This window comes from Lissotriton vulgaris, chromosome 1_1 (genome assembly GCF_964263255.1).
Source record: "Lissotriton vulgaris chromosome 1_1, aLisVul1.2, whole genome shotgun sequence".
Classification (NCBI taxonomy): Eukaryota; Metazoa; Chordata; class Amphibia; order Caudata; family Salamandridae; genus Lissotriton; species Lissotriton vulgaris.
In genome coordinates this window covers 1,558,937,254-1,558,964,469 of record NC_141685.1, presented here as the reverse complement: position 1 = coordinate 1,558,964,469, position 27,216 = coordinate 1,558,937,254, and the positions used below count along the sequence as shown (strand labels likewise).

The 27,216-nt window shown below is 45.2% G+C and overlaps 1 protein-coding gene across 3 annotated transcripts in view; it reads left to right on the top strand.

The window, feature by feature from the left end:
- NR1H4 (nuclear receptor subfamily 1 group H member 4) overlaps positions 1 to 27,216 on the top strand; it is a 442,692-nt gene that overhangs the window by 218,880 nt on the left and 196,596 nt on the right. The gene's annotated exons all lie outside the window — the stretch shown is intronic.

Sequence of the window (27,216 nt, the reverse complement as noted above, 5' to 3'; positions counted from 1 at the left end):
CACAAAGTCCTTCACACAGGCAAACCTACTTGGCCTCCAAACTCAAAAAAGCTGGTCAGACCAGGACTCTCAGGAGTTCCGACACTCTACTATTCATCCCGCTGAAAGCACGCAAATAAAAAACCGCGGTCCGGTCCTTCGCAAGTAACATGCCCAAAATCTGGAACTCTATTCCCACCCCCCCATCAGAACTATCCCCTCCTTTCCAAAATTCAAGGAACAGCTCAAAAATCTTTTCCTGGATCGTTCCCTAGTAAAGGGACAGGAGCCCCTGAAGTGCTGATGACATTACTCCCTGGAACGGGAGCGTGGCCCTAAACTATGACACTCGGGGAAGGTACTCCAAGTCTTCAATGCCCAGTGTTACATAACCCGCTGAAACACTATGTCCATGCTTGATACTATCACTGTATTTTTGATCTTTTGCAGTTCGACTGTTGCTAAGTGCTCCAATACCCTCGGGTCTGACCAGCGCTATATTAAACTTCAGAATAAATAAATAAGTAATACAATTGAAGGTCAGGCGCAGGGAATTCCCCTTGCTCATAATCAGACACATGCATCAAAGGAAAAACCGGTCTCAAACGGGCAGATTCTCAGAATCTGCCCATTTGCAACTGGTATTTTTGCATTTGGGATGCATCATCCCAAATGCAAAAATTGCAATTTAAGTAATCTCTAAATTGCGATTACTTAAATTGCGATTGCATTTAAGGAATTTCAAATTGAGATTCCTTAAATGCAATGCATTAAAGTAAAAGAATTAGCGATTTCAGTAACAGGGGGCGCAAATTACCATGAAGTTTTACTTCATGGTAATTTGCAAAACCTTTGAAAAAAAGCACTTTAGTACATTTTTCAAAGTTTCATGTTGTGCACACACATGCCCTTAGGGCATGTGTGTGTGCAACATATGTGCACAGGCCAATTCCAGGGGTGCAACAGGATGTCCTTTTGACATCCTTGCACCCTGAAATTGCATGCGCAATTTGCGAGTACCTATTGGTACTCGCAAATTGCGCTTGCAATTGCCCGTTCATTCCTATGGGCCTTTAGGCCCATAGCAATGAATGGGAAGCTATTCCTTATTTGCGACTCGCAAATTGCGAGTCACAAATAAGGAATGTGTAGGAATCGCTATTACTATAGCGATTACTACATGCATAGGATTTTGCGAGTCCTTATTTGCGAATCCTTAATATTCGCAATTAAGGACTCACAAAATCCTAGCTTGATACATGTGCCAGATGGTAGTGTGATTGTTTCCCAATTGAAATTTGAAACTAACCTTAGCCCGCCAGCAATCTTGGAGGAAGTAATGTGGAATCGAGGAATGAAGAATTTGCATATGTTGCTGTAACCATAGCTTTCAACCAAAAGGAGCCCTATTGCCCCTGACCTACAGGAATGGTGTTGTACATTGAGCTCAGTATTTACAAAGCCAAGAGTTACTTTGGCGCTTTGTAATTTGTTAGATACATGTATACATTATCCAGCCGGGTATTTTACTTTACGTTATGGAGCCTGAAGTGTTATTTCATCTGTATATGCAGTCAAGACTGCAAGTATCTGAATGCAACATAAATATTGGACTGGAATAGCTACCGGGTAAGGAAAATTCACATGCTGTATAATCATTTAACATAAGATTGTGACCTCTAGATGGCTTGGAGGGCAAGTAGAGACAATAACACCATGGCAATAGTCCTAGCTCCTGTGATGCAGCGCGCACATGAAGTGAAGAGTGATCCCTGGTTTTGTGGCTTGGAAAATCACTCCAATGCCCCTGCAGCACCGCTCAAGCAGTGCTGACCCAGGCCCAGGTCTGAATCTACCTACCTCGCACCTACCTGCAGCCCTAATATCTGTTGTTACATCCTTCAATCGCTTCTCTGGGGGGTGGGAGGTGCACATGCGGGTACCTATGGTACCCCTAGCAGTTCCATGCACAGCATGGCAGGCACCGCGCAGTGCCTGCCATTTTGTGCATGGAAGTGCACGACATGCCTTCCTGGCATTGTGGCGGGCGGTGCTGAGTGCACCGCTCGCCACAATGTCAGGAATGCAGAATGCGCCCGCCACTGTGGCGGGTGCATCCAATACCACCAACGGGACCCCCGCACCGATGGCGGGCGGTCCCATTTCCCACTGGTATGGCATACTAATGTGCCCTTAGTGTTGAAAATGATAGTTTTTTACTTTAGTTAATCTTTTATATAGTGGAGTGATGATATTTGACTTGTGCTATTGCCATTTGTATGAACTTGTGGCGCTGGAGAACCACAAAATGGGGAACAGATTATGAGGGAAGGGAGACAAGAGTAATATGCTGGCTGGAAAAAAAGTAACAACATCCTGGAAATTGCAAACACTCATAGTGAATGGAAGTTTAAGTCAAGCATGTAAAATGTAAGCAGGAACAATATAGTTACATTAAGAGTTAAATGTATTATTGAGAAATCCTTGAGTGTTTTTGCCTGAAAAGGTAAGACTATGACTACAGGGCTGGAAAGTACCTGTTTCAATGTTCATTGCTTATATCCTTACAAAACGTAAGCAGTATGGTTTACAAAGACCACATTCCTGAACAGAGTCCTGCGGTAGAGATTTTATAAAGTATTAAAAAGGAAAACTGCTGATAAATCTCTTGCTTACTCCCATAAAGAGCAGAAAGCCTAACACAGGAAATGTCACCAATGCACTCTACGTTAACAGCAGTGCCTTTACAATGGACACATAAAAATGTTCACTGTGCATTTCAAGGCACAGTGCTTATATACCAGCAAGTCAATATTCGCCAGTGTATTCACATAGGCAAGGCAATAGAAGCAAACCTGCTCAAATACCAAAATGTCGGCTTTCAAGCTTATAGCAGTACTTTTGTTGCATCCTCAATTCAGGATATTAAAAACAACATACACTTTTCAGGATTGAAGAGGTATCTTCAAAGATATCTAGTGCACCCTGTTTCGTGGCCGGCTGTACCTAAACTGAATAGGTTTAGGCAACGTTGATGAAAATAAATGTGGTCCAATTACATTGGTTATTTGGAACATGTGTACACATGCTGTGGTAACCAGTGGACCCTGGTTTTACGCTTACTACCCTATTAAAAACGTAGGGCTGCAAGATATCAGCGCCCCACATACCCCAGAGCAGGTGACATGAGCCAGAGGGGGCAAACAGATGCCACATAACGGAAAAACGTGAAACAGCAGTCCTCCTAGTGGTGACAAACAAGGAACGCTGTTCCCTTATAGGACTGTGAACTCACTGGAGCACAGTTGTGCACTTGGTCAGCGTGGTGCGAACAAATATGCATTTACCACGCCCACTGCTTGTTTATTCCTCAAGGCTTCTCATGTTGCACAGATTACATTCACAATAATTGTGATTTACGAGAGATTCACGCCTGAGGCTACCGAACCAGCTACTGAAGTAAATCTGAAAGTGCTGACAGCCCCCTTCCACTCAGGCGTCTTCAAGTGCCTCTGCCTGACACATGGAGCAGCAGGGAACGTTAAAGTGTTGATTTTTAGATCCATTTCACAGAGGAACAAATCAATGAGAGGAAGGAGGGTGTAAGAACCATTGGTTGAAGTGAAGGTTTTTAGCAATTGAGGAGGAGCGAGACAAAGACAAAGAGGGAATAAGAGAGAGGAGAGGGGAAGCGGCAGAGCAGGAGAAGTGAACTCTGTAGTTTAAAGAGAGGTGATAAAACCAAATTAGCGCTTCACTGGCAAACTCTATAAAGTGGCGCTAAAAATGTGTTTGGTTGTGAATAAAAACTATCTGGACACTTTTTGTATTTTATACCTTTTTTTTGTCTCCGTTCCGAGGCTGCACTTTGGAATGGAAAAATGTCAGAAGAAGACGACATTTGGAGCCACCGTGTTTATTTTTGTTTTTAGATCCTTTTCACAGAAGAACAATTCGAAGAAAGGGTAAGGGCCATTTGTTGAAGTCATGGTTTTTAGCAAGTGAGTCGAGGAGCAAACCTAATGCTGTCCAGTGTCCTTGCTGGAAAATGTTATGGTGGCAAGCTGCTATTTTGGAACTGGAGAACTGGTGCTCACATAAAGCACTCCAATACCTACTGGTCGGGTTTGCGCAATAACTGCAAAAGAAGCGATTACAAGAGAGCGTGTTGTGCTTGCAACAGCAGGTAGGAGAAAGTCCTTTAAGAATATAGGGGCATTTTATCAAGAACAGGTGATAAAATGATCGCCGCTTTATCGTCAGGAAACTGCCGCTAAAGCGGCAATAATGGGCTTGATAATATGCCCTTGTGAACTCCCATAGCAGCCCAGGTTCTGGTGTTAACCTGGGCTGCTATGAAACGTTTCAGACACTCACCCCCAGTCACAGATCTGGGTTGATGCTATCATCATTCATTAGGTCACTTCGCCACCTCAGTTAAGACCAAGCTATATGTAAATCAGTCTTGACCCTGTACCTCATGGGAACACTCGAGCCCAAACTGCCAAGCCAGGTCTTCCCGGAATCAGAAAGACGAATCCTGGGACCGGTTTCTGGGTAACACCCTTTATCAGCTAGGCTAGCTTGAATCCAGTGGCAAAGTTAGCAAGGGACTCACGTTTGGGCATACCCTGCCAACTTAAGGCGAACAAAGCAAACACAAGGAGATGATGGACGGAGAGCTGAAACTTTTCAATCACTCACCCCCAGTCACAGATCTGGGTTCAATCTATCATCATTCTTTAGCTCACTTCGCCACCTCAGTTCAGACCCAACTATATGCAAATCAGTCTTGACCCTGTGCCTCATGGGAACAGTCCAGCCTGAACTGCCAAGCCAGATCTTCCATGAAACGGAAAAAGCATCCTGGGACCGGTTTCTGGGTAACACCCTTCATCAGCCAGGCTAGCTTGAATCTAACGGAAACATGAGCAAGGGACCCACGTCTGGGCATACCCTGCCAACTTAGGGCAAACACATTTACTCAGTTTAGGTGGCATTTCTCAACTACTTTAGTCTGAAGTTAGAAATGGTTTGCAAAAAATGTGAAATCTAAGGAAGAGCATTAAAACTGTACCCACTTACTTATAAGTATTCAAAGGCTGTACTTAAACAAATCAGTTAATACCACTGGTCACCAATGGGTTGAAGTCTGTTATTTTATTAATTCCACATCTATACCTAAAGAACATCCAACCTATAAAAATATTTCAATTTAAGAGATAGTGCCTGCCCACATGAGTCAGAAGAAAATACTACAGCCAAGGGGACACTGGTGGTTCAACTTAAGAAAATGATACAAAGTTAAAATAATTTGTAATTAGTTGTCACTGTGGCCCTAACTTAGAATGTAAGTCACCAAGTCTGTAAATATTAGTGCTAGCTTGTAGGGTGTAAAGTCCCTAACGCTGTGAACAAATAACAACATTTAATCAGCCTTGCACAATTTGCATCATTTTTGCGGGGATAGGGAAAGAAGGGATGCTCCACAGCCCTCCTGACAGGTACTGTATTTGCTTTGAGAAGTTGCTCACTAAAAGAATGCTAGACTGTGCTAGGTAACAGAGGCACATCTTAAAGAGTATCTTCTTTAAAGATGGGTGACTACTGAAATGACCAGGCCATGACCCTACAAGTGGTTGGTGGGGGTTGTGCGGTTTGTCCTCAGTCCAGACAATGTAAAGAAATCAAGCTTACCGATTCCTTTACGTAGAAACTCAGCAGGCACACAAATTGCAACAGCTCTAAATGTATTTACCTCCTTATTTGTCCATGCGACAAATTTTATGTAGGGATGACCACGAGACAGGTGAAGCTCAGAATAACGGAGCACAAAAGCAACATACGATGCTCCAAGACCCACACGAGATTGTACGAACACTACCAACTACACAATCACTCTGCTGACAGCATCCAATGGTTAGTGCTTGAATCCCAACCAGCCATGACCAAACAAGCACTGTTCAGGCTTAATCAGAGATGGGTACATCGTCTCCGGCTTGATATAGTAGGGCTCAACAATTCCATTCCCTGGGCTACCGTCTCCAGATAATATCCCCCAGCCAGCCCCCCTACCTAGGTTGTATTACACACACAGGCATATGTCTTCCCAATATAGAGGGCCATTGGCATGTCATAGGGCTTCATGATGACATTCCCTGGGCTTCACATATGTCATAGGGCTTCACGATGACATTCCCTGGGCTAGCACCTCAAACTAACATTCCCGAGCCAGACCTTCAGTTTCCTTAACTACCCTCTTAAGCACCTACATCTCAGTTCGATATAGGCTATTCCACCCACAGAGGATTATTGATATGCATTTTCATTGACCCATCACGAATAAGATAAAGCATCTGATCGACTCTTGCTATCGCCCAGAAGAGCCATGCAATTCGGCCAAACAGAGGGGCTGCCCATGACATTGACGGGGCTTCCAATTACTGATAGCCCCTTCCCTCCCACAGCTCGACGGCACTCCGCCCTCCCTATTTCCCACATCACTGCTGCAAATTAACTCCCCCTCCACCTGGCCTATTGCTATCCCAAACAGACCATACATGCTTGGTATTAGCGCTCCTTCCAATATGGCCGCTACACCGTGCCATCGGGATTCGGATGCAGGTCTAAGCAACCGCACTGTTTCCACGCATGCGCATGACGTGCGACAGGCGCGACGCTACTGATGGTGCGCCGGCTTATCTGGAGACTACCTACTTATAGGCGGACACCTAAGGGCTCCCTCACCAGCTGCTCCGCACCCTGACCAGGTGCCGCGAGCGTGAGGGGTAGGTGTCCCGCCGATCCAGCGTCTGCACAAAGGTAAGCCCTATCTACACTCCCGAACTCCCCGAGGCTCGTCCTTTTGCCTGCAGCCCATTTCTGCTGATAGCGGCGGGAACTGCTCCCAGCCCCAAATTGGACTCGCGCCGTTTCCCTATAGTACCAATACTACCTTACTCTGTCCCTCTAACCAGATGGTCCTGGTGACAACGGATACTGCTCCCCAACCCCACCATTGACACACTCCGCTTCCCTGCAGCACGGCCAAGAGTCTAACGGAGTGTGGGTAGTGTCCCTAGTTTTTCCCTCCTTCTTTGTTTGGTTCTTTCCCCCCCTGCCTCCGAGATAAATTTACTCATTTACACTTATAATTTGAAGGCTGTGATCGGCGTGTTGATCCACAGTATCACAGCGCCGATGTCAGAAAATCGCTAGACATGAGTTAACCTCACTCATTTTTATGTTTACTTGGAAGGCTGTGATCAGCGCGATGAACCACAACATCACGGCGCCGGTGTCAGCAATACGCTAGGCACTTTAGTATGGGGTGTCATCTTAATGCCAACTTTAGATACCAGTCTCAGTCCTGGGACCGATAGAGTGGTCATCCCTCCTCCACGTTTCTGATTTTTATGAAATCCACTGGTTTCACCCTGGAGGTTATTCATTCAACTAGCCTCCACCACCAGACACTTCCGAAAACCCCTCCTTGATGGGTAATACACCAATTCATCCCTCCCTTACATACCCTACAGGTTCATCCACCAGACAGCGCTGGCCTCACGGGAGCATGCTGCGAGGCCCATGTCACTTTCCCTTAGGGTAAGAACCTTCTTGCTGTTTTCCTAGGAATGGGTGTCTCCTTGAAAGCTTCGACATCACACCTCAGTTTAGTGTTTAAGTTGCACTCTGGGAACCTCCAATGTGAGATATTAATCGTGCCATCACTAGACCGATTATGAAGGGAAAATTCTACCCAGTGTCCGGTAAAATTGGTTTCCCTGCACACACCCCCCCTCACCCCTCACAGTGTGGAGAGTATTCACCAAAGTCACTCTATATCTTCTGAGTAATTAGTCACATAAGTGAGATATGACTTGACCTGCTCTCTTTTAACCAATTTTTTCCCCTACCTCTAGGTCGCCTAATTAGAGCAGGACCCCATGGCCCTCTTTACCCTCGACCCAGAGAGGTTGTATCTGCTTTTTACTAAGTGAATGAGCATCTAATATCTTTGTGTCTTCTTGTGTAGTACTTTGTTGAGGTCCTGACGAATCGCCGGTTGGCGAGAAACATGTTGACCACACCAGGGGGTTGAGTTAGTTTTCTGTATACATATACGGTCACTAGCACCCCTCTCACCCCTTTTAATCAGGGAATCAGCCACGTCAATAAAATTAATTGTGGACTGATTACCCTTTTTAACTTTCACTCACTTTTGCACCGACTACACTTTCTTCCATCCTCACTCACACCCACCATCGGCAAGGAACAAAAGAACCCCGCCAAAAGAGTCCCTTCGGGTACTCCGGCAGACATTGCAGTGCCGGTCTGTCGATGGGCAGTGAGTCGATGATGATACTGGACACCCTTCAGTCAGGGTGTGTTTCACACCTAATTCTCAGGGTGTGTGAGGCTCTCTAAGTTCCAACAAGGGAACCCTTCCAGTCCCTTGACTTGTGACATCAACTCTCTTCTCCACTCTGTAGCACTCTCCCCGGGGAACTTTGTATTCTTCTGCGTGAGCTATTTAATAATGCCATAGTATGTCATGACTGGGCCCCTAACTCCCTTTTTGTATGTGATGTGCATGACAGTGCTTTGTTACATGAGAGATGTCGAAGCTAAGAGTTGGTGCCCCTAGATATATACAGCTGCTATGGGTGTACTGTCCTCCTCAAAGTATTCTTGCGTCAGTGCAGCTATCTGCACCTTCTCTCCATACATGCCCCACATGTGATGCTTTCCTGCACCCATCTGGCTTTGAATTTACACCATTTACATGGATCAGGACAGGTCTGATGTACTCACTAACCATGGAACAAGCCATTAGCAGTAGGTCAGTCTCTGACATAACATGAGCAATACTTGAATAATGATGATAGTCAAAGGCATTTCCAATAGAGTGCATGTGGTAAATTGGGTTGTTGCTTGAGAGGGGGTGAGACCCTGCTCAAGCAACAGCAACAATCCCTGTCAGCGTGAATCACTTAAGGCACACATTTAACCTTTGTTTAAACCTCTGGTAGCTTGGCAATCAGGCTTAACTTAGAGGCAATGTGTAAATATTTATGCAGCACACAAACAGCAATAAAGTGAAAACACAATACAAGAAAAATCCCACACCAATTTAGAACAATAAAGTACATTTTAACAAATTATTTGACATTACAACAACAAACATCGAATTGGTAGAACCAAAGTTATTAATGTTTTAGGTTTAAGGTAAAACACCAGTGCCTAAAAGATCAAAGTGCCAACCATGGGCTTTTTGCCACACGAGACCAGGTCAATTTAAATAATATGGCTAACCATGATGCGTACAGGTAGCGTACAAAAAGTGGATTGGGCCCGGTCAGCGCTACCTTTGGACTCAGAAGAAATGTAGTGGAACAATGTCTGAGATGATAAAGTTCAACGGGATAAGGCTACAGGCGGTGTCTGAGGAAGACGTGTCTTCCTCAGGGAGCCGCTGGATAAAGTTGAGGTGAAGATTTCTACGTTCTCATTTAGGCCCTAATTTTTAGGTGCCTCCAACTGGAGGCCACAGGGAGAAGGGGGCCCTGCTAGGGGCCCCGAAAGTTGCTTTCCAACAGGCTTTCCATGTCGGAACGCTCAAAATGGAAAGCCTGTCCGAAACCAACAGCATAACCCCGACAGCGGAAATGACATCCGTAGGGGTTATATTGTGGTTTCAAACTGGCTGATGGGTTCCTTGAGCTCATCAGAAGCCAGCCAGAAGGACCATAAGGTTTGACTTCCGACCGCCTGCATTGTAATTAGGTGGTCGGAAGTCAAACCAGGTCTGTGGTCGGAGGCTTTCCTTCTGACTTCCTAATGAGGCCCTTTGTCTCTTTGGTGTTGCTGCAGTGGAGAGGAGCAAGATTTGCTGCTGCAGGAGCTGCCATGAACTCAGGCCGACTGCTGATACAGCTTGGTGGATTGGCAAGCAGATTGTTCCTGGTCTCCTCTTGGTTCTCAGAACACTTCCCAAGTTTCGGATTTTGGCTGTCTGGGCACCTTTAGCACCACTTCCAAGAGTCTGGGACTGGAGAGGCATCGCTTGAAAGGTCAGGATTCACTGCCAGGGTCCAGATAAGGGTTCAAGATGGTAGCCTTTTCTGTTCCTGAGGCTCTGATCAGTATGTCAGTTAACTGGTCCATGGAGTCGTTCTGGTAGCCCTGGCTTCAATCATTGGAGCAGGGTTCAAGCAGCATGACAGGCTACTCAGGGTTCAAGGCAGGCTTCAGACAGTAGAGCATTCCTTCCAGGTGCAGCAAATCAGTCTTCTGAAGTACACAGCAGGCCACAACAGCAGACACTGCTCTGAGAGTCCTTCTGCAGGTCCAGAAAGTGAACTAAAGAGTGAGTCTGGGGGTCCTATTTTTATACCTGGTGCCTTCTTTGCAGAAGGAGAAGTTCCCTTTGGAGTACTAGGAGCTTCCTGTCTTCCCTGCCCCGGCTCCAGCCTAGCTCATGAACAAAGAGGTAATGTAAAATACATTGTGTAAGTGCATGGCACTGCCTATTAAATCGCAAATGAGGCTGTGCCCAGGATGCTTTTTTCTGGTCCAGGGAGGACCTGGCATGGCAGTTCGGGCTGTACTGTTTCCACGAGGAACAGGGTCAAAACTGATTTAAATATGGCTGGGTCCAAACTGGGTTGGAATAGTGAGCAAAAGAACAATGGATTAGACCCAGATATGTGACTGGGAATGAGTGGTTGAAAAGTTTCAGCACTCCACCCATCATCTTGTTGTGTTTGCTATGTTCGCCCTAAGTGGCCAAGGGTATGCCCAGACGTGGATCCCTTGCTTGCTGTGCAACTGGATTCAAGCTAGCTTGGCTGATGGGGGGTGAAACTCTGAAACCAGTCCCAGGATGCTTGTTTCCTGTCCAGGGAGTATTGTGTTTTTATTTAGGAACCTGAATCAATATTACCATTTTCTGCTGTTGTACGGCTATAATCAATAATATCCATTTAATGGCCTAAGAATCAGATCCATATTTCAGTAAATCGCCCTTGCAGTCCAAGGCACGGCAAAAGCTACTTCCTTAGATTCCGAGAAAGCACAACGAGTTCTTTCAACACACCAAACCTCCAGCAAACTGGGAAATCCCCGCTTGCTTTGTTTTGATTTGTAATAGAACTCCTGCGAGCACTGTAAGAACGTCCAGTTCTAAGTGACATCTTTATTGACGTCTTATGTCCAAACCTTACGTCAAACTCAGCACTTTTCAGGTATAAATATACCAACGTTGCCTTAAGCAAACACACAGTGGTGGTTTTGGAGCAGAGCAGCGATCTACTTTCCGAGAGCCCAGCTGATGCGAAAAGCCCACGGGCGCTGCCCCTCCTCTTTGACGCGCTGAGAAAGACGCTGTCTTTTCTCCTGCCGAGAAAATCCAGCTCCGGCGTTTCCAGCCTACCCTTGCGCGTGACTGGGATATCGAGTCCTGAGAGAGAGATACCAGACCTCCTACATTCTATTACCAAGGTACAGTGCTGACTAAACCCTTAGAGAGAATTCTTGAACCAGATTCCTGGCAAAACCAACCTAACTTAAACTGCTACTTACTTACTCCTTCCCACGTATTAGGCTTAGGTCAGGTACACCGGGGTAGGCGTATTTTAGAAGCACCAGTTGAGCACGTTAGCCAATGTATATGTATGTATATATTTTATCCATTTTAAAGTGTCTTATGGCTAGGAAACCATATCAATGTTTTTACAGTATTATTTCATAATACTCCTTTTTACTGTACGTACTTTACTTTATATTAAGTATTGCAATTGTGGCAATTCATTTCTCTTGCATGAGAAGGAAGACTGCTCAATAAATAATATCTTTTATTGAAAACGCCCATCTCTCTCTTCTCTGCACTCTGGTGAAACTAAGAACGCACATCTGACTGAGTGAAATAGCTGTCTATTGTTTCCACACGACTCTAGAGATTTACTCTTATTCCGAGGGAGCAAAGTTGTCATGTTTATGCGGTTGTCGGAAGCTGAATCCCTTCTTGTCTGAGCCAGGGAAGCTGATCTCTCCCTATTCATTCTAGAAAGTTTCCAGTGACCTCTGAGCTAGCTGGCGCAAACCTGAATTAAGTCTAATATAGTCAGTAGAGATCTAGAAGACCTCAGTCCTACGTCTACACTGCTGTTTATGTTATTCCAATGCGCAGAGCCTATTGGGAAAATAGGAACTACACTACAGGAGGAGCTGGCCTGGCAGTTCAGGCTGGACTGTTCCCACGATCAACACGGTCAAGACTGATTTGCATATGGCTGGTCCAAACTGGGGTGGCATAGTGAGCAAAAGAATGATGGTTTAAACCCAGATCTGTGACTGGGATTGAGTGGTTGAAAAGTTTCAGCACTCTGGCCATCATCTTCTTATATTTGCTATGTTCGCCCTAAGTGGCCAAGGGTATGCCCAGACATGGGTTCCTTGCTCCCTGTGCCACTGGACTCAAGCTAGCCTGGCTGATGAAAGGTGAAACCCTGAAACCAGTGTGAGGATGCTTGTTTCCGGTCCAGGGAGAACATGGCCTGGCAGTTCGGGCTGGACTGTTCACATGAGGACCAGAATCAAGACTGATTTACATATGGCTGGGTTCAAACTGGGGGTGCATAGTAAGCAAAAGAACGATGGATTAAACCCAGATCTGGAGTGAGTGGTTGAAAGGTTTCAGCACTCTGCCCATCATCTTGCTGTGGCAGCTCTGCCCCCCCCCCATCCTGCCAGTGATGGCCCATCCAGGCACACTTAATCCCTCTCTTGTGTGGCTGTTTGGGAGGAATAAACAAAGCCCAACTGCCAACTGCACCCAATCATGCGACCCAGGCTGCAGGCATAAAGTAAGTGGCCTTTTCAAAATTGAAACTTAAAACCTGACTTTACCATTGAAGAGGATTTTAAATTACAACTTATTATAAACCAAATAAAAATGTACTTGGGGGTAATTCCCATTGAGGAGAGAGTGCTGCACTTTCAAAAGTGTTCAGGACAGATACTTTCCTCCATAGATAAGTGGAGGGGTCGATTAGATCGATTTGTAGGAGACAGGGCAACCAAAGCCAGTTCGGATCCTAGTATTGAACATTCATGAATTCAAAACATTTACAGATATGGAAAATCATAGAGAGATTTTGAAGAATCACTCTATTTTGTTCCTTCAGGAAACCTGGTCGTTGAAGTGCCCTACAGGGAGTTGTTTGTTGTCATAGCCTATAATGCTAGGTCCTCGTCAAGAGAAAGATCACTAGGTGGATTTCTCACCCTGGTTTCAAATTGCTGTGGGAGAAAGGTAACAAAATTCCAAATCACTTGTTTATGGGTTCTTGCTTCTTCAATAGACCTGTTTGCCAATCCGAAGGGGCTAGGAAAATGAAATGTTTAAATATGTATGTACCACCAATTCTCCCTCTCCCTGAGTGCGAGCTGCATATCTGGTCAAAGATGTAAAAAAAATGTTTGGGGAGTTGCCGGATGCCGTGTTCGTGAAAGTGTATGTGGAGGAATATTAACGAAAAATAAGATTTCTCGATGAGGTTACGAAAGAATTGCGCTTAGTGTTAAATAGTCTGGAGTGTATTTTCCCTGAAAACCCCATGGAAGAAGATGTGAAGGTTTTGCATTCTTTAGTGGAATTGAATTTGCTGATATTCCAGCTGGGAAATCATTTAAGTATGGTTTAGTAAAATGCCCATTGACTATGTGTTGGTCACAGTTCACCAGTTCCATTGTCTGAAAAACTATAGAGTTGCCGATATAGGGCCCAGTTATCATCTTGCCCTTTGCCTGGAGTTTAAAGAGGTACTTTCACCACGCTCATATGTTATAAGAGAATTAGAGTCCAGACTACGGAAGATGCATTGCAAGCCCTTTCTGCAGTGGATTTTGAACCCTTCCCATTAGAAGTAGGCCAAGGTGCATTGGATTGGTACTGTAGGCTAATGAAAAAATTATTAGCTCAATTTACACTGGTTAAAAGGGGCCCATATTCAGGTAACAGTCCAAGGGATAAGAGGAATTCTTGGTTTGGCGATGAATGTCGGAAGGGCAGAAGGGTGATAAATAGGAGTCGCAGCCACTTGATGTCAAATCCAAATGACGATAATTTAAGAACAGAAATGATTGCCTTGCGAGCTGCCTATTGAAACGTATGTGCTCATAAAAAGATGGAGTTCTGTAGGTTAAACTGGGAGGCAATGTTAGCGACAATAGCTGACAAGGATAGTAAGCAGTTCTGGCGGTTAGTGAACTCTGTAACCTTCATTTCACCTTCTTCATTAGAGGCTCAAATAAAGGATGAATACAGATTCATGTTTATCGCCTCTGTATATAAGGGTGGAAACACAGAGAATAGGTTAGTGATGCAGGCTAACTCTGAATTTGATATTGAAATGATAGCTAATACAAACACTGCAGTAATTCTGTCCAAGATAATCTGTAATTTGAAAGCTTCTAGGGCATGAGGCCCAGATGATCTTCCATTGGGGATATTTAAAAAAGATCAAAGGATGTGGGGCTCCATCTTGAGCAGATTTTTCCAATGGGTAACACTGACGGCTCCCTTCCAGAGTCTTGGAAAGGGTGAAACCATTCATAAAAAGAGCAAAATGGATCTGCCAGATAACTACAGCCTGTACTCGCTCTTAAATAACTCATCCAAATTATATGCCCAAACTTTGTTAGAGCACTTTAGCGTCCTAGACATTTGATACTGGTCTGATTCCAATGGAGCAAGGAGGCTTTAGGCCGAAGCATTCCACAATAGAACAATGATCCACATTGTGGGGAGTTACAAGGAAATCATTGGAGTCGGTAGGTGGCCTTTGTTGCTGCTTCGTTGAATTTTGAGCAGGTTTCGACAGGATAGATAGATACTCTGTGGTGCAAATTACACCAGTTGGGCCTGGCGATGAAGCTCAATAGTGATAATTGGGTGCAGATTGATCTTGATGGTCTTGGGAATCAGACATGGAGGGTGCGTTTTAGCACCCCTGTTTTCAGTCTGTTTGTTGCAGACCTTCCCCAGACATTGCAGCATGCTACTCACAGTTTTTCACCACAGGTTGAAGGCAGGCACATTAGTTGCCTCAAGTACGCAGACGATCTGGTGGTGATGTATCGTACACCCATCAGGCTGCAACAGAAACTAAATGATCTAAATATTTACTGCCTTGAAAATAAACTTACAATAAACGTTGATAAGACTTAAACAATGTTCTTCGCTTGGAGGAAAAGGAAATTTGCGTGGTTCCTTGGCAAAGTAAGATTACAGCAAGTTAGAGAGTATAAATATCTAAGGCTAACCATTTCAGATGATCTGAGGTGGGATAAACAAATGGCTACGCCCTGGCTTGCTCTGTCTGCAGTAGTGAATGAGATAAAAAGGTTTGACCGTAAATTTGGCAGTCACACCTTGGAGCCACTAAGCAATGTTGTTCAGGGTAAGCTAATTCCACTGGCCTTATATGGAACAAAGGTGTTGGCCTTGGACAGGCGAGTCATATGGGAAGGGCTAGAAGTTATTTACCTAAAATTGCTTTTTTTTATTTTTATTTATTTTTATTTTCAAAAAACCTTTATTAAGCTTTTCAAGTCAGGTACAGTGTGCAGCAATTACAAGTAAATCAACACGTAGCAAGCCATTACAACCAGAGTGAATGAAAGAAAACAGCAATCCCACTAAGAAGGGGTCTGAGGCACAAAAATATGTTTTAAGTACATCATAGAGTGCAAGAGGAGCCCACCTCACAGGACACACCTTTACCGCCCCTCAAGGGAAGCTGAGAAGGATATTTCGGGGGCCTAATGAGGAGGAGAGGAGGGTGGGGACCGACCAGCAATGGCGGCCGCCGCGGACGAAAAGCAGGCAGGGTGCGCGGGAGATGCGGCACCACTAGAGGGTGAGTGGGAATGAAGGTAGGACACCAAGGGACCCCAAATATCAACTGGCCGGGAGTTGGAGGGCATAAGATCCCAAAACTCCGATTGCTGAGTCTGGCACCGCGCAGCGTCCTCCAGCCAACTTTCAACCTTGGGAGCAGGCCTGCGACCCCAACACATGGCCACCCTGCGACGGGCAAGAACAAGTAGCCTAGCGATAAGGAGGCAGGAAGCATCCTGGCAGAATTTTACAAACCCCAGTAGGCACAAGGTGGGGTCACGGGAAACCAGGGTACCGATAATTGCCGTGATTGTGGAACATGCTCCCTGCCAAAATTCGAAAACCCTCGGGCACAACCATGCCAGGTGCACAAAGTCAGCATCAGGTGCGCCGCAACGCATGCAGGTGTCGGTAGGTATGAGTCCCAGCTTGTAGAGCTGGGTAGGGGTGCGGTATATTTATTTTTATTTATTTATTTATTTAGTGGTTTTCTATAGCACTGCCAGACCCGAGGGTATCGGAGCGCTTTACAACTTGATGTAGAGAAGACAAATACAGGATAATGGCATGGTAGAAAAATGCAGAAGTGTGGAGAAAGACAATACAGTTCTGATTAACGTCAGAGGTGCATCGATGAGGTAGAGAGGTCTCGGGATCCGAGGAGTAGGATTGAGGTAAAGAGGTTGGGAGGAAGTCTCAAAGACTAGGGAACGCAAGTCTAGTGCTGGAGTTTTCTCTTAGCTGTGCTGACCCAAGGGGTGATTGTTCGTGCGGTGTCTGGTGGTTGTCTGGTGGGGGCGCAATGTCAGGTGACTGCCTGATGGGGGTGTGTGAGTCACGTAATTGCATTCAGGAAAGAGCGGTTAAGGTAAAGGGCTTTTAGGAGGCTTTTGAATTTTGGAAAGGAGGGGGTGGTTCTGATGTCGACTGGGATGGAGTTCCAAATTTTTGCAGCGTTGCCAGCAAAAGAGTGGGCTGCAGTCTTTTGTTTATGCATTTTCGGGGGGATGAGGAGGAAGGCATTGGAACTCCTGAAGCTTCTTGATTGACCAGCTTTCTTGAGTTTGGAGGCTAGGTATTCCGGTTTCCCTGTGTGCAGGGCTTTGTGTGTGAGGCAGGCAGTTCTGAAGCTGGCTCGCATTTCCACGGGGAGCCATTTTAGATCTCTGATAGCGGGAGATATATGGTAAATTTTTTGATTCCAGTGACCATTCTGGCTGCTGCATTGAGAGTAGTTTTGAGAGGGGCTAGGTGTGTGTGAGCTGTACCGGTGAAGACTGCGTTCCCATAGTCCAGTCTGGACAGCACCAGAGATTGGGTGGCTGTTTGAGGTCGAGCGGAGGGATGTGGGGTTTGATTTTGTTGAGGAGCTTCAGATTGAGCAAGGCGCTCTTGGCGGAGTTCTTGATGTGATTAGTCATGGATAGTTTGGAGTCAAGGGTGATTCCCAATGATTTGACCGAGGATGCCAGGATGAAATTGCCGTTGAGGGCATCAATTGCTTTCAACCATTCGACGATTTGCAGGTTTTCTTCCTTGTTTGAGATGAGGAGGATCTCGGTTTTTCCTTGATTGAGTTTGAGGTGATTCTTTGATAGCCATTCTTGGACTTCTCTGAGAGTGTTGTTGATTCTTAGGATGTCGTTAAAGGAGGAGGTTTCCAAGTAGATTTCAGTATCATCTGCATATCCTGTGCAGGAACTCGAAATGTATCAGACGAAGCCGGTAGTTAGGTGACAGCTTCTTCGTCTGGTTACAACAGTAGAGCCAGTCTGCCTGCGCTATGTCGATGCTGAAGTCAGCACCCCACGCCACGCGCCCACGGTCAGTGGAGATAGAGGTTGCCATTTGTGTAAGAGCGTATAATTTGTTGACCAATTTGTGCGGGGACGGGGATGTGTACACTAGGTCAAGGGCCGGCATGGTGGGAGGGGGCTGGGGGAATGTGGGGTGCAAAGTCCGGCAAATGGAGCGCAGATGGTGGAATAATAGCGTGTCCAGCGGACCGGAGATCTCCAGGAGAGAAGAAAAAGTGTCGCCGGGATAAAGGTCAGCAGTCACCCGCAGTCCCAGATGTGTTGCATGCTTAGACATACCAGAGGACTGAAGCGGAGGGAAAGCAGGGTGACTCACTATTGGCACAGCATTTGCAGAGTGTAAAGGAAGTTTCGAAAGCTGGCAAAGACCAGACCAAGCCCAGCGCAATGTCTCAACAGTATCCACCTCGGTCCGGGGGCGAACAGAAGGCACAAAAAGCACAGTAGTCAAGGGCCAAGGAGAGGCTATATCAGCCTCGACAGCCATATAGGGCTGGTAAGGAATGCGATGAACCCAGAAATGCTAGAAACTGGTCTGTGCACAGAGAGCATATATCTTGAAGTCCGGAGCACCCAAACCACCAGCCGACATGGGGAGAGTGAGAATATCATACGCCACACTCGGTTGTCTACCTGCCCAAACGAGTGAAATGATCAAACAGCGTAACTTAAGAAATAAATGGGTGGTGGGGAGGATCGGGATATTCAGGAACAAGTAGAGGGAGTTCAGCAACATCACCATCTTGGCAATAGCGATCCAGCCGGCCAAAGACAGTGGAAGCCTGCCCCAAACGGAAACCTAGATTCCAGCCAATCTACTGCGCAGCCAAAGTTCGACCTCCACAATTCGTCTTGGTCTCTACTCAACCAGATACCCAAATATCGCGTTGGGCCAGCCGCCCACACAAATTGAAAATCGGGGGTGAACGAGAGTGGCGTCCGTCAGAGGAACCAAGACCGACTTACTCCAATTTATTTGTACGCCAGAACGACCGCCAAATTGTATGATTTCCCTGACCAAGGGGATGAGGTTGTCCTGGGGGTGGCGGACATACAGAGTCACATTGTCCGCTTACATGGCGCCCACTCAGAGTGCGGCCATCTTGCAGCCGGCCAAGCCACGCCCACCGTAAAATTGCTTCTTGATCTCCCCAAAATGTTTTGATTCAAGCTGTAAGGAGGGAGTTAAAAATTGTGGTCTGGAGTGTGCTGGCTGATGCCAGAGCCTTATGCTTCCATTTGTCTCTTAAAGATGGGCCCCATGTAACAAATTGTCACAGCAAATTTTACCAGAACTTTCACCGGAGATAATGACAACCTTCTCCGATAAAAAGAACCCAGTGACAATAATGCAAAAGTGCTTGAATGTTCCAGAGAAGTGTATAGAAGGAGGGCAAGTTTTTTTGATTCACCAGATAAAGAGTTTACTTAGGCAAAGTGCCAAAGAAACTAGTTGGACAGAGGATTTGCATTATCTTAAAGTTGAGAGCCCAATCATTCTTTTCTTGATTTCACAGGAGGGCACGGACTTGTTCCCATAACTATATAATATTCCAGACAAGCACTTTTGAAATGAAGACTTGCGCTTGAGAGTGGGAACTGACCCGAAGTGGTGTATTAAGGGATTAAAAACTGAGGTTGTTAAGAACAATAGCCAGTGCCCCTGTAGGAGATGTAGGAAATATTCAGTGAGCCATTTATTGGTGGATTGCGTATTCTTCTCTGAGGTAAGGAAAAACATAAGTCGGCCTGTGTTAAAAAAAAATCAGGGTTCAAACAAGAGAAATGGAGCTAGAGCTGATACGTATTCTTAGATTTCGAGATGTAGCCATTGGCGTTGGTCAATATTTGTGTAAAATCATAAAGACTCATCTCGCATTATCTTCCCTATAGGGTTCAAGATCCAGGTCTGTATGGGTGTAACTATACTACATAAGGTGACATCAAGTAAATTAGTAAATTCTCTAATTACAAGGTTGTGAAAAGCTAATATGCATATTGCACTTTAGAATCCTGATTGGGGTAAAACGAACTGTTTGTCATTAGTAAAATATACTTTGCACTTTAAAATGCTATTGGGGCTGAACAAACTGTTCTTATATTGATCAATTTTCTACTATTTTTAATAAAAGGTTTAAATATGGGAAACACCCATCACATCGCAGGCATTACAACGAAGTGATTACAACACAGTTGTTACAACGACTGCGTTGTTACATCGCAGTACTGTTACAACGCAAGTCGTTTTAACAACTTGCTCTAGTGGTTTCTCTAAACTAAGGAACAGTATAATTTACTATTCCAACACCTTTCCTACTGTTGCACACACTGGAGTTGGAATAGTAAATTATACTATTCCTAAGTCTAGTGCGTCCACTAGAGCAAGTCGTTGTGACGACTTGCGTTGTAACGGTACTGCGATGTAACAACACGGACATTGTAACAACGTGTTGTAATCGCTTGTGTTGTATTCTACAAATATATGTGAGAATTTGGACTGTAGATTGAATCGGGTCTGGGTAGGGGAAACGTTAATGTTGTTATTGTTGAAATTGCGCAATTTATAAGTAGTCGTGACCATAAATTGTTGTTTTAGTTTACTAAAATTATCTGCTCTTATTTTCTTTTTTTTCTTTTTATGAACGAGAAATGCATGTAATGTTTCTATAGAAATACATTTCTTAGAAATAAAGTACTTTTGAGTCTGAAAAACGTGAATTTCCGACCTGTTCCAAATCAAAAGTTAGTATTTATTAAATATAATAGGGCAACTCAATGTTATCCTATAAGAAAGGTAGGCCTCACTGTAGTGAAAAGCAAAGTTAGGAGTTTTCCACTACCAGGACAAGTAAAACTTCCAAACTTTTAATTATGATGCACCCTGTACTATGGGCTACCTGGAGCCTACCTCAGGGGTAACTTATGTGCAATAAAAGAGGAGTGTATGGCTTGGCCAGGGGGTTATTATGCCAAGTCGAATTGGCATTTTAAAACTGCATTCAGGCTGCAATGGTGCATGCTTTAAGGGAGAGATTAAGTGGGTCGCGCAATAAGTGCTGCTGGTTCATCATTAGCATTTAATTTATAGGGCTTGGTATATGGTTTACCACTTCACTAAGGACTTATAAGTAAATTAATTATGCCAAGAAGGTGTAAGCCAATTTCACCACGTTTAAAGGAGAATGCACAATCACTTTAGCACTGGTTAGCAGTCGTAAAGTGCACAAAGGCCAGCAAAAACAAATTCAGAAAAATAGGATGGTGAAAACAAAAGGTTTGGGGAAAGACTCAGGCATTGCCTTCTGTTGGTATACAAGGGAATTAGTTTTAAAATCAACACGTCCAATTAAAACAAAACTAGTCAACAGTTTTTATTTTTACAGAGTGCAGCAGGGTAAAAGTTCATTATAAAGTGTGCATACTCATATGAACCCAATTGTACTTGTAGCATTCAGTGCTAATGCACACTTCAATAAGCCAAAATACCGCACACCAACTCTGCCACACACACTAACACTACAAGTGACATAGCACCACATACAGCCATTACAACAACGAGCATACACACCTAACATTACCAAGACCTATTTTCTTTGCCAACACTTGTTACAGTTATGCCAGTTATAAGTGAAGTGCTAATTATGCTCATAGAGATTTAGAGATAGGTTTCACCGTCTGCTCCTGATCAAAACCGCGAAGACAAGGAGAACAGGTACAAAAACACGTTTGCAGGGGCTGTTCCTCATTTTAATCACTGATCTCTAAATCGAAACAAAATCTGGGAGAATACTTGGCACAACTATATATTGCATGGGGGGGGTTGCAGCTTGCACTCAGTTCGGCGCGGATGGATACAAAAGTGTTTGCATTGTTATGATGTTGTAGAAGCAAGACCAACATACTGTGATGTGGTGATTTATTTTGAGTAGTACTTTCTTCAAAGAAACTCTGTCGTTCCCTTGAGAAAGCCTGTAAAAAAGATCCAAACACCAGCACCAGAGACGCCTTCAAAAACGCCACCCGCGTAAACACCACCAATTTATCCGGTCAGCCAAGAAATCCGCATTCAAAGACCGACTAGACAACAACGCCCACAACAGCAAGGAACTATTCAACATCGTCAAAGAGTTTACCAACCCCACTGCCAACTTCAACGACATCACTCCCTCTCAAATCCTTTGCGACTCCCTAGCCTCATTCTTCCACGACAAAATCGCCGACATCCATAACAGCTTCGACAACCAACCCGGAGACCATCCCACACAACCTACCTCCGAACCTAAACCCCCCCTGAACATCCTTTATGACTGGAACCCAATCTCCACTGAAGACACCATTCGCCTGATGAACTCCATCCACTCAGGATCCCCCACAGACCCATGTCCCCACCACATCTTCAACAAAGTAGACTCCATCATCGCACCCCACCTCTGAGACATCATCAACTGCTCCCTCAACTCCGCCACCTTCCCGGAAATTTAGAAACACACCGAACTCAGCGCCCTTCTGAAAAAACCTACAGCAGACCCCACCGAACTCAAAAACTACCGCCTCATCTCGCTCCTACCATTCCCGGCCAAAGTCATTGAGAAAGCCGTCAACAACCAGCTCGCCGCCTTCCTGGAAACCAATAAATCCCTCGACCCCTCACAGTCCGGCTTCCGAGCCAAACACAGCACCGAAACCGCCCTCATCGCAGCTACAGACGACATTCGAACACTACTGGACAACGGAGACACAGTCGCCCTCATCCTCCTTGACCTCTCCGCAGCCTTCGACACAGTCTGTCATAGCACCCTTATACAACGCCTCAACAACATCGGAATTCAAGGAAAAGCTCGGGACTGGATCACCTCGTTCCTTGCCGGAAGAACTCAGAGAGTCCGCCTCCCACCGTTTAAGTCAGAGGCCACCGAAGTCATCTGCGGCGTGCCACAAGGATCATCACTCAGTCCTACCCTCTTCAACGTATACATGAGCCCCCTCGCGGCCATCGCACGCCAACACAACCTCAACATAATCTCCTACGCTGATGACACTCAACTGATCCTCTCACTCACCAAAGACCCAAACACCGCCAAAACTAACCTACATGAAGGGATGCAAGAAGTAGCCGAATGGATGAAGCACAGCCGTCTTAAACTGAACTCGGACAAGACTGAAGTCCTCATCTTAGGTACTTCCCCTTCCACCTGGACGACTCTTGGTGGCCAGCGGCCCTAGAAAAAGCACCCATCCCAACGGACCACTAACGGAACCTGGGCGTCATCCTGGACTCCTCACTCTCGATGACCAGACAAGTCAACGTCGTTTCACCATCATGCTTCAACATTCTTCGCATGCTCAAAAAAACATTTCGCTGGATCCCCACCGAAACTCGAAAAACAGTCACCCACGCTCTGGTTACAAGCCGCCTGGACTACGGAAACACCCTGTACGCCGGTATCACCGCAAAACTTCAGAAAAAACTCCAACGCATCCAAAATGCTTCAGCCAGACTCATACTAGACATCTCGCGCAAAGACCACATTTCCGGTCACCTGAAAGACCTCCACTGGCTCCCCGTCAATAAGAGGATAACATTCCGCCTCCTCACCCACGCACACAAAGCCCTCTACGAACGTGGACCCGAATGCCTCAACTCGCGACTATCCTTCTACACCCCCTCCCGCCAGCTACGTTCTTCCAACCAAGCCCTCGCTGCTGTTCCACGCATCAACAAAACCACCATGGGAGGAAGATCCTTCTCCTACCTAGCGGCTAAGACCTGGAACTCCATTCCCATTCACCTCCGTCTTACCCAAAACCACCTAGCCTTCAGAAAACAGCTTAAAACCTGGATATTCGACAAGTAATCCTCCACCCTTCTTCAAGCGCCTTGAGACCCTCTGGGTATGTAGTGCGCTATATAAATCAATTGAATTGAATTGAATTGAATTGAATTTCTCTGAGCTGATCAGTGGTATTCTTCTGGCTGCCTTGATTGTTATGATTTGATCACTGAAGTAGAGGTGTGCGTCAGAGCAGAAGCCAAGGTCAGAGCAGGCGTCGAGTCCTTCCTCTTCCTACAGGTAAACAAGTCCGATTGGCCAATAGGACAATCTGTCGGTTCCCAGGGGCTGGTTTCACACGTTAGTGTGTGGGCCTGTTTTGTGGCTGTTTGTGTTCCTGTTTTATGGTCTGCTGGCTGGTTATTTCTGTTGATTTCCCCGATAATAAAACAAGCATTGGCTGCAGAAAGCTCAAATGCATTCAGACTTCGATACCTTGCGAACCATATACAACAATGCCCCAATTTGCAAACATGGTCCATTTTTTTAGCTTTCTAATTCACTTGGTGCCCAGCCTATTTTCTGTCTCAGCCCATCCCTGCAAGTAAATGACATCAGTCTGAACGGCACAGCAGTGCCAGCACCTATGCTGTGGGTGGGTAGTTTGCTCCACTGCATCTAATGGGTAAACATGTCTCAGGGTTTCCTGTTCGTATTATGCAGTTCACAATTTGACCTCAACATGCAGATGCAATTTTAAATACCATGGAAAAGCTGTAATAACATTTCTTTTCACATCAGATGCAGCCAAAGAGGATGCCAGAAAAGCAATATAAACAGGACAGGAATGGAAAATTTGTGAAAAATAATAGGATGAGGAGCCTGTAAGAAGAGATAGATAAGTTAGCAAGGATAAAAGAACAAAAGAAGGATAATGTTGGTACTGGGAATAAGTGAAAGCGAGAGTGTAAAATATAATGACCCAGTGTAGCTGGATGGCTTACATGGAGAGCGATCAGTAACAGTTGATGAATGAAGGCAGCTGGGAGCACCCCTACCTGGGAGGACCAGTCTTCCTTCTTCGAAGCATGTCTTTCTAAGGACACTATTATTCTCACTAATAGACATCTTTTTTTAACTTTAGGCCAGCTGCCTTTCTTAGGACACTATTAATCTCTCCAGCAGACACTTTTGTCTTCTTTAGGCCAGCTGCCTTTCTTAGAACACGGTTATTCTCACCAGCAGACCTTTTTTGTTTTCTTTTAGCCAGTTGCCTTTCGTAGGACACTATTATCCTCATTAGCAGCTGACTTTCTTAGGACTCTATTATTGTCACTAGCAGACCTTTTTCGTTTTCAGTAGGTCAGCTGCTTTTCTTAGGACACTAATATTCTCACTTACAGACCTCTCTATTTTCTTCAGGCCAGCTGCCTTTCTTAGGGCACTATTAGTCTCACTAGCAGACTTATTTTCTTTTCTGTAGGCCAGCCACCTTTCTTGGAACACTTTTTTTCACTAGCAGGCCTCTTTCGTCTTCTTTATGACAGCTGCCTTTCTTAGGACACTGTTATTCTCACTTACAGACCTCTTTTGTCTTATTGGCCAGTTGCCTCTTGTAGGACACTATTATTATCACTAGCAGCTGCCTTTCCTAGGACACTATTATATTAACTAGCAGACCTCTCTTGTTTTCTTTAGGCCAGCTGCCTTTCTTAGGGCATTATTGATATAACTAGCAGACCTCTCTTGTTTTCTTTAGGCCAGCTGCCTCTCTTAGGGCATTATTGATATCACTAGCAGACCTCTTTTGTTTTCTTTGGGCCAGCTGCCTTTCTTAGGACATTATTGATATCACTAGCAGACCTATTTTGATTTCTTTAGGCCAGCTGCCTTTCTTAGGACATTATTGATCTCAGTAGCAGACCTCTTTTGTTTTATTTAGGCCAGCTGCCTTTCTTAGGCACTATTAGTCTCACTAGCAGACCTCTTTTGTTTTCTTTAGGCCAGCTGCCTTTCTTAGGAGAGCATGACTATGGAAAGCAGGCTCCTTTCCCCACGGCTTCCTAGGTAGAAGATGTCGGGTTGTTGAATGTCTAAGCTGCCGAAGGTCTCTCTCCATGGAACACTTTTCAGCTTCCCTACTTTTGTGTACCACTGTGTCTTTTGGTGCTGCGTGCAGGCACCTTTGTTAGACAGGCTTTCACTGATAGTAGCCAGTGATGGGCATTGGAGGACAAACTGGGCCCATGGGCAGAACTAAAGCCTGATTCTTTAGTGACAAGATTATTTAGGTGCTGGACATTTCTTGTGCTTCTTTTTGAGACACAAGGCATTGTGTCTTTGGTAGAAAATGTTCTATTGGATAGCCGCCTCAGTCTCAAGTTGAGTGTGTCTTAAGCCGTCAGCAGTGTTATCTCATAGAGTTAGATTGTCACCCAGTCACGCATGTGTGTGTGTCGTCTGCATACATTGATAGTGATATAGATGTGGACAAACAGTGAAGGTTGGGAGGAGCCTTCTGAACCCTTAACAAAAGGTGCCCTTCATCACAGAGGAGGAGGAAGGAGGTTTTGCATGATGTCATCAGCCAGAAAGATAACAATCAATTCCTGCCTAATGTTCGCATTAGGATTTCATGTGCGCAGAAACATAGAGGAGGATCAGGAATGTGCATGGTCCAGCTTCAAGTGACTATTTATTGGAAGATCTGAAGATTTGGTTAAGATGATACCACGTCTCCCTGGAGTGGAAAAAACAAAACCAAAAGACGCATTTTTTAATGTGTCTGATTCCTAACCCTGTGCAATGCAGCCCCCCACAAGTTCAGGGTTAGTCGTAATTGACACATGCCAGGAATTTAAAGCGCGTACAATCAGAAGTACAAGGGGAGCGCTACTTGATGTGCAGACGTCTGCTCCACACCACAGGCAGTAGGGGGTAGTATGCTGCAACTGCAAAGTTCATGCCTCAGTAGAGGTGCAGTAGCCTGTCACTGCCAGTGAGGTAACACTTGATTGTAATAAATGGACGCTGTGGTGCAGCAGGTTGTACCAGGTAATCAATGGCATACGGGTTACTGTGCCACAGCCGAGGCGAATATCCTGTCCGCCAAAATATAAATCCGATGGGATATAATGGGATTTATATTTTGCCGGACAAGATATCCGTCACTGTTGTGATGGAGTAACCTGTCCGCCTAGACCCTAAGTAATTAGAGGCTGCAGAAACAGACAACTTGCCATAGCCTTTGAGTTAATGGCAACAGGCAATCCTCTTTCTGTAACCATAGGTTCTCCCACACCCTTAAACAGTTAGGCAACCTTGTTATGGACATGGACTGAGAGGTTTCCATTTCCAGACAAACTGGAAGACACTAAAGGGCCTTGACATGAAGGTTTGATGTTTAGATGGTGTAAATATCCCAGCGTTCCTAGCAACTTTTCGTCAGCAGAACACATAGTATCTTACTACATGCTCCGGTTCATTCAGAGAGTAGCTCACTGGTACTGCAGTCCTTGAGGGATCTGAAGGCACTTTTGGAATCCATGGACACTTGCTAACATGATGGTGTATGTGGTCCTCTTCAGATGTTGATTGGCCCATAATTGCTAACAAACCAGGACTCATGATGTGTAGATGAATAGGAGACGTGTTCTCCATGTGACAGATGACGTCCTACATGATGCCTCTCTGTGCAGGATTTGTCTATGGAATACATCTACAGGTCGTTCAGTAGGAAAAGTGT